The 8372-nt window shown below is 53.7% G+C and overlaps 1 protein-coding gene across 7 annotated transcripts in view; it reads right to left on the reverse strand.

Moving 5' to 3' along the window:
• Window positions 1–1555, reverse strand: part of CALML5 (calmodulin like 5) — a 9553-nt gene extending 7998 nt beyond the window's left edge. For 2 of the 7 annotated variants that reach the window (XM_017872444.1, XM_017872439.1), the window contains exon 1: window positions 1397–1555. The gene's annotated coding sequence lies outside the window, so the exon portion shown is untranslated. Of the gene's footprint in view, window positions 1–1270; window positions 1352–1396 lie in introns of those variants that run through there. The other 5 variants (XM_017872436.1, XM_017872438.1, XM_017872440.1 and 2 more) reach the window with 4 other exon arrangements.
• Window positions 1556–8372: the final 6817 nt, after the last annotated feature.

Here is an 8372-nt window from a genome sequence, read left to right on the forward strand (position 1 = left end):
TTTTGATACAGTGTCTTGCTCTGTCGCCCCAGCTGGAGTGTAGTGGCACAATCTTGGCTCACTGCAACCTGTGCCTCCTGGGCTCAAGCAGTCCTCCCACCTCAGGCTCCCGAGTAGGGCCCATCCCAGGGAAAGCTGGAGACAAGGAGGCCCTCGACTTAGGAGCTCTGGTTGCACCCACTGTAGAGGAGGTTAGGAATCCCTGCCTCTTCCTGCTATGGGGCTGCTGCAAGAAGCGAATGGGAAGGTGCCTGTAGCCTGCAAGGCATCCTACAAAGGCAAGGGACCAGTCTTCCCTCCCGTTGTGAGTTCTACCCTCTTGAGACCCCACCTCCCACCAGCAGCTGCGGGTGCCTGGCCAGTGGCCCATCCAGTAAGTGGGTGGCCGCTCAGAGGCTTTTGGGAAGCAACACCTCCATGCCATGGCACTTCATACCCGGATGGTGCCAAGCAAGGAGACAATGGCCCTGAGGTCCAACAGGGGCCAGGAAAGCAAGAGAGATGTGAGTTTGTGGTCAGAGAGGAAAGGAGGCGGGCGCCATGCAGAACCATAGGGCTGTCTGTGGAGGACAGGGCTGGCCAGACGGTGTCCTCTCCCCCTGGCACTTGCTCTCCTCTGCGCTTGCCGTTGGACACATGGGCCTGGCAGAGACAGGAAGGGCACTGGCTTTGACTCAGCAGAGCAGTGAGCCTGGGAGAGCCGCCTCCTCCCTCTGGCCTGACAGCAGCCCAGTGCCTACACTCCACTCCTACTGACCTCACAGGCTCAGTCCCCTCGACAGGAGGGCCCTCAGTGTAGTTCCAGGGTACGGTTGGCCGCTCCCCGCTCTTAGGAGCTCTTTCCAAGGGAAACCTGTCCTGTGGGAGCCAGCCCGTCTGCAGGGATTGATGTGCATCCCCTCCAGGCCGGAGCCGGTCCCGGCACCAAGCTCAGCTGCAGGGTGCCCTGGGTGGGGCTGCGTCCTGGGAGGAGAGCAGGGCTGCCCCAGAGAAGGAAGAGGGAGAAAGAGACAGGAGTGCCCTGCCCATACAGGCTTCGTGGAGGGGAGCCCAGAGACAGGAACCTGGGCTACCAGCAAGTCTGACCCCGTGTCTATAGTGGAAATGAATTTGGGTCCCATAGGATGCCACTGGTGGAGGTGAAGCCTGCAATGGCCAGGGGGACGGAGGGCAGGAAGATCCCCTCCCCAAACCACCCTTCTGCCCTCCCACCCAGCCTCCCTCTCCAGGCCTCCCCACACTGCACCCTGTCCTCCCAGGACCCCCTTACCACACCCTTCTCAAGCCATCCAGATGCAAGCAGCCCCGTAAAGCAGCTCTGCCCTCCCGCAGGCCACGACTGCCCTCCTGCCCCCACAGCACTTTGCCCCGACCTCCCGGGGGGATGCCTGTATACCTGTTGCCTCCCCCACCTACTGGGCTGAGGTCCAGCCGCAGTGCAGGGGTGCTCTCCCTGCCATCCTTGAACTGGTCGGGGCTGGTCACAGACAACACCTCAGGAGTGAGGCACGCTGACTGAGTAACTTCACAGGGCCCCTGGTGGAGCCGCCCTTCACCCGAGGCCCAGCCTTGCGGGGTCCAATGTACGTGGACTGGTTGGCAGATGCTGGCTCTGGGCTCAGAATCAGGGAAAGGGCAGCGGGGCAAACCAGGGCTTCCAGGCAGGAGACCCAGTCCTGCTCCTCCTCTCGGCTCAGTTTCTGCATTTGCCCAGAGCTCAGTGCCAGTGGCCTGTGGAAACCTTTGACCCTTTCTTTGGTCCTGGGATTTTCTGAGTGTGCAGTGAGTGGCTTGAGGAGAAGAAATATGCTTCCAGGTAAACATGCTCTCAGCTGGCGTGGACACGCTCACCAGCCATTCACAAACAAGCCTTTCCTCCTGTGCCTGCAGCCAGGCCCAGGGCAGCCTCATGGTTAACCCCCATTTCAGAGACAGGGAAGCCAAGGAATGAAAAGAAGGAGCTGCCCCTCGTAAGGGAGGCTGGAATCAAAATATATGCCCGAGACTCATGTGGTGTTCGTCCCACACCGGCTGCCCTGGGTCCAGGTGCTTCCTCAGGCTCATCTGGCTCCTGATCCCAACCACGGGTTGACGGCTCCTTGGGCCCCTCTTCCCCCCGACCCCTGACCATTACCCAGGGTCCATCCCACTGGACTTGGACATCTTTAAAACCCCACTTCCGAGGACTCTACGCCGTTTCCACAAATATGTTTTCAGGTCTCTTCTTGGATCCCCCGGCTCTTGGGTGGAGGTTTCATTGTAAAAGATACACACACATTTGCTGTTCTTTTCCAGCACGAAATCTTCCCCAGCTGCTACATCCCACTTTCCTATCAACCCAGATGTCCTCCGCCACTCATCCCCAACAGCAGTTTCACTCTCTCTGTTCTTTTCTAGGACAGGCTGTACTCCCACACCCTCTTCTCCTCAACTGGGTGACATTTAAGAAGCGTTGGCGTTTCTGCTGGCCCGGAGGCTGGGACGTCCTGGACCTGGCTGGCTGTGTCTCCTCCTTCCTCCTCCCGCCTTGGGATAAGATGCCCACAGCCCTTTCTGTACCGCTGTAGCTTGCCTTCCCTCTCCTTCCCACAATCTGGTTCAGTCAACCACGGCTTTGCTAGCACCGGGGCTGTTCCTCCTTCCTGCTTCCTTCTCTCAGGAAGTTGCTTCTTCCCTGTTCTGGAGCTTCACATTGGCTTTCGCCGGTTCATGAGAAGTCACTAGTTCATAACGAGTACATGAGGGCGGGACGTTGGTGTGACGTCCTCAAGTTCCCCAGACACAGAACAACTCTGTGCTGAGTGAACCCCAGCCCTGGGGTTCATGCCACCCTCTGCGGTGGAGTTTCGGAGAATCCCTTGCGCCAGGGCTTAGTAAAGTCAGCTGCCACCAGCTTTGTCCTTTACTTAAACATCCATTGCAGCCTGGCCACACCTCGGTGCCCAAACTGGGCAGAACCACATCGAAGCCACCGCTGCCCCGGTTACCTGAGGAGGACAGGCAATGTGCACCTGCCCTTTCTATGTGCCAGGCGCTGTGCTAAGGGCTTTGATGCATGACCTCATTCTTCCTCTCCTTTTATTCTTATTAAAATAAGAGTAAGCAGATGAAGCAATTGAGGCTTAGTGAGGTCACAAAACCAGTTCATCAAAGAGGTAGACATGCAAATCTAGGTTTGCCTGACGCCAGAACCCAGGCTCTTATCCAGGGCACCATAGCGTCTGCTCATTATCTGATAGCTTCATCTTTCCTTCATAAGCCATTGAAGACAAAACTCAGCTCCAGCAGCTCAGGCTCGACGGCAAGGCTTTCTAGCACAGAAGCCCAGCCCAAGGCCCCAGCGTTGTCCCCCACCCCCAAGTGGAAAAGAACATTCACAGTTTCACCGGGCCCAGCATGGGCAGGGGCCTGCGCTGGTGGCAGGGAGGGGGAGAAAGAGCACTGGCTGTGCCAGAAAGAGGTGGCAATTCAGGCCTGGCTCTGCCTCCCACCAATTATGTCCTTTGGAAACACACTTAACTGTATGAGTCAGTTTTAAATTTTTATTTTATTTTATTTTATCTGAGATGGAGTCAGACTGGAGTGCAGTGGCACGATCTCAGTTCACTGCAACCTCTCAGGTTCAAGTGATGCTCCTGCCTCAGCCTCCCGAGTAGCTGGGATTACAGGCACGTGCCACCACATCCTGCTAATTTTTGTATTTTTAATAGAGACAGGGTTTTATCATGTTGGTCAGGCTGGTCTCGAACTCCTGGCCTCAAGTGAGCTGCCCGCCTCAGCCTCCCAAAGTGTTGGAATTACATGCGTGAGCCACCACGCCCGGCAGTTTTAAAATTTTAATGCGGTCATCTGGTTACTGTACATTTCTGTGAAATACACTCGTATAAAATCCTTGGAAGCAATTTCACCAAGAACTCACTATCATCTTGGTCAGTCTCTATGTAAGTCTATCATTATCTTATCTTCCAGAACATTCTGCGACAAGCTGGCTTGGTCTTCTCTCTTCCTTGGTAACTCGGCTTCTCTAGGTTAAAAATCTCTTTACTTGAGCTTTGACTTCTCCCTCCTACTTTCTTTTAAGTTTCTCCTTTGTGCTTTAATGTCTGTGTTCTCCATGACGCGTGTGGAAATAACGATTTGATTCCCGAAGATCACTAGCCTTACTCTTCTCGAAGAGCTTTCTTTGCCGGTTTTTGTTTGTGTTTGTTTTGTTCTTAGCATGTCTGACTACCTTCTGGCATCTTAAAAACAAAACCGCGCTTCCTCGCGCCCCCCTTTTGTTACTGTGTTAATATCTTTCTATTCTGATGGGAGTTGCCTCATCCTCCCGCAGCCCCTGCCAAATACATCAGCTGGATTCTATTACTATCTATTACTTGATTCTATTACTATACACATATGTCTCGCTTTGACACATCGCACACTCGCGTTTTCCTTGCCCATGGTCCCCGTGGATACTGGCCCGTTTTCCTTTCTTCAGCACATTGTGGGGTGTGATCACTTACAGTCAAAGCAGCGCTTAGAACTCCAGTCCTCTAAACCCACTTGAAATATTTGGATTCACGATCCTGTTGTGTTTGTTTCCCAAGCTAGGACATTTTCTCCTAAGATACATCTGAGATTCCTTCCTCAGGGCATAGTTTATCCATATAGGATCCAGAGTTTTGCAACTCGGGGCAGCTCTTTTTCCCAGTGGCTGGCGCCTTGAACCCCAAACCTGGTTCCTTCTCCTGTCATACGGCTTCCTTTCCACCTCCTATGAAGCTGGCACCAGGGTCTTCTCCCCCACCCCGCGCCTTCTCTCTGCAAAGGGAAGGCCGCTACTGCTCAGGCCTCCACTTCTCAGGGAGCCAGAGCCGCTCCGTGGAGCTCTCAGTGGAGACACGCCAGGCTTCCTGCTGGGACATCTCACGGGGTGACAGAGAACCCGCAAAGGCTGCTCTGCCACATCCCATTAGCAGAAACACCTGTTACAGCTTCTAATCCCTCTTCGCCTAAGAACTGAGACCAGGCAGGAAGCTTTGGGGTCTGGGAAAGGACATGCGGGTGGGAGGGAGGCATCCAGCTGGGAGTGGGCGTCAGCACCCCCCGCACCCTCCCCGTCTCTCACCATCATGGGTGTCATTGGACAAATCCCGGGCCTCCGCCTGTTTCTTCCCTCAGGGTGAGATCTCACACAGAACCTCCTCGGGCTGCAACAAGAATGTCTGCGGCCTGGCAGGAAACACGGCCCAGTGAGCTCCTTGGCGGTGGAACTTTGCTGAAACCACCCTGAGGTCCTCGGGCCAGGCGGGGCGCTGACACAAAGTGGACTCTTAGTGCGCGCCAATCTGATAAATAAGGAAAGGATGGATGGCTGAATGAATGAATGAATGAATGCATGAATGAGTGGAATACAAAGTTCTGCCAGCATTTAAAGTCCTTTTTTTCCCCCCTCCCGGTCCATTCTCCAAAACAGAGTCCACCTTCTCTGTGGATCCGAAATGCACGTCAAACCTCATTTCCACAAATGTGGCCGCCTTCAGGTCTGTGCCGGACGCACCTCGGTGGAATTCATAAGAAGGTTCCCATGGAGAACTTCCTTCCCTGGAGCCTGCGACCTGCAACCTCAGAGCCCCTGCTCCCCGCTCCCCTCCAAGAAGCCGTGTGTGGGCTCTCATCCGTGCGTTCTCTTCTTTCCTCTGCAGGATTCTCCGCCCTAACCGTCATTCCTTCAGGACTCCCTGGAGCCAGGAATGGCAGGAGAATCTGGGAAAAGCAAGCAGCTCCAGAGAAGCCCTTTCTCCTCCCTGTTCCTTTTGGTTTCCTCCCTTCTTGTCTCCAGTTCTCTATCATGTCTTCTTCCTTCCTCACCCACCAAGATTCCCTCGCGGCAGATACTAACCCATGGTATGTCCTCAGCCAAACTTGGGAGAAAAAGCTCAGAGCTTCGCACACCCCATTTCCCTCATTTCCTCTCTAATGGCCTTCTTCACTGAGTTCTCTTGGGACACCCACCCCTCACTCCCACCCCTTCCTCACCGTGGGCACCTGCCACCCTTCCGAGGGCCTCCCCGCGCGGAAGCAGCAAATCCGGCCTGTCGCTGGCAGACTCGCTCAGTCTCAGGCCAGGGCCTTTCTGCCTCCTTCGTGCGCCTTTAGAGATGAGGTCAGAAGCTGTCTGTTCTCTTCGTTTTATACATGCAGAAATGGATACACAGAAACACAAAGAGGTTTGGACTGAACCGCATCCCCCTCAAATTCATAGGCTCAAGTCCTGCCCCTCCATGGGATGGTATTTGCAGTGGGTGAGACGGGGTCATGAGGGGTGGGGCCCCATGGAAGTCATCTTACAAATGAAAAGTGTATCCCCCAGTAACACAAAATAAATAGTGACTATTTATGGAGCTCTTGGGACGTCAGAGGCCTGACCACTCTTTGGAGTCCTCTCATGTCTTAATTCATGTCACTCTGGTCACCCTCTGACCTGGACGCTGCCCTGATGCCCATTGTACACTTGAGGACCTGAGCCATGAAAGCTGTGATTTGCATAATGCATATGAAACAGCTGAAAGCAGAGGAGGGGAAAGGAAGGCGGCCAGGTGGCCTGGGCTCCTGCCCCTCACCTTCCCTCGCCCCCACGCACCTCTCAAAGGACCTCTGCAGAACTCAGCAGTTTCGAAGAGCAGAGTTTAAAACCACAGCAGTAAATAACTAACGCAGGGTCTGAAGAAATGGTGAAATGGGAGCTGCATTTTGCCCATTTCCTTTGCCTGCTTTAAATCTCTCATCAGGGTACTGAGCCCACGCCCTAAACCCTCCTACCTTCTCCACACATCCCACACTAACCCGCAGGCAACCCATTGTCACAGGGATGCTTGAGTCACATGTGTGGGTACAAACTCATGCACACGCACGTGCACGCCTTCCTGTATTAAATGCTAAGGTTTGCTTCTGAAGCATAAACTTCAAAGGCTGGAATTGGGAACAGAAGCTCTTCCTGCTGCTTGGGAAACTCCTTATCCTTCAAGGAAGATCAGCTTGTTCTCTGGGAGATAATTATCTTGCCCCTTTGGTTGTAGAGGCTTAAAGTAACAAATTGTCCTACTTAGCTAATCATCAAATGCATCTTGGTATAAAAAGATCAGTAGCATGTGGCTAAGCCCCTCAATGACATCCTCCTACTTCTTTTTTTTTTTTTTGAGACAGAGCCCCGCTCTGTCACCCAGCGCCTGGAGTGTAGAGGCACCATCTCGGCTCACTGCAATCTCTGCCTCCTAGATTCAAGCAATTCTCCTGCCTCAGCCTCCCAAGTAGCTGGGATTAGAGGGATGGGCCACCGCACCTGGCTAATTTTTGTATTTTTAGTAGAAACGGGCTTTCACTATGTTGGCCAGCTGGTCTTGAACTCCTGACCTCGTGATCCGCCTGCCTTAGCCTCCCAAAGTGCTGTGATTACAGGCGTGAGTCACAGCGCCCGGCCCATATTTTCTGTCATTTTTTTCAAAACATCAAGCATCAGGGTGAAAGGTCAGTGGATCATACAAATGAAACTCTCCCAGAGTGAATCCCCCATTCTCCCTCCCCATCCCCCCGTCCCCTCTCCTCCCTCTGCCTCTGACCAGGCCCTTCACTTGCACCTCTCACTACCCACCACCCCCCAGCACAGGCAGGGCAGTGAGTGAGCTCACTGTGGGCTGTTCGGGAAAGTTCCAATCCCTGCATATTTCACAAGAAATAACCCTCTTCCCAGGAAAGTAATAAGTCCAAGAATAGATTTTTTTTTTTTAGTATTTGGCTGCTTTTATCATGAGACCTCTTACTGGTCTGCATTGGTTTAGGGCTGATCATTTAATCCTGGTTTAATCCCACTTGCTGTCAGGCCACGTTAATGCCTCTTACTCAGCCCTTTGCGAAATGCATCCATGGAGGTGCTCAGCAAGGCTCCGGAGCTGACCTCTGCAGCCGAGGCAGCCGTAGAACTCCATTGTGCTGAGAAGGCAGCTCTTGCATGGCAGGATAGCCCAGGGCTACCTGCTGCAAACTGCAAGACCTGACGTGGGGACCTGCCCAGGACGGTCTCCGTACAATCCCATTGTTTGGCTTGGGGACCCGTGATGCAGGTGAGGCCCCCAACCATGCAAGAGGACCGCCTGTATGTGATGACCAGGCAAGAGGCCGCGCAGGGCCCTGCAGGCTTCAGGGAACATGCTTACATACCAGGTTTTTACATGATGGTCTATCAGATTTCAATTAAACCAATCACTGCTCTGTTCCAGAACAGTGGTCTCCTCCCTGAATGTCAACTCCAGCCCAGCCCGGGACACAGCCCTGTGTGAATCTTAATGAGTCACCTGAGACAGAACAAAAGTCACCCAAAGAGCTGAGCCAGG

Source organism: Rhinopithecus bieti, unplaced genomic scaffold (assembly GCF_001698545.2).
Source record: "Rhinopithecus bieti isolate Rb0 unplaced genomic scaffold, ASM169854v2 scaffold_6933, whole genome shotgun sequence".
Classification (NCBI taxonomy): domain Eukaryota; kingdom Metazoa; phylum Chordata; class Mammalia; order Primates; family Cercopithecidae; genus Rhinopithecus; species Rhinopithecus bieti.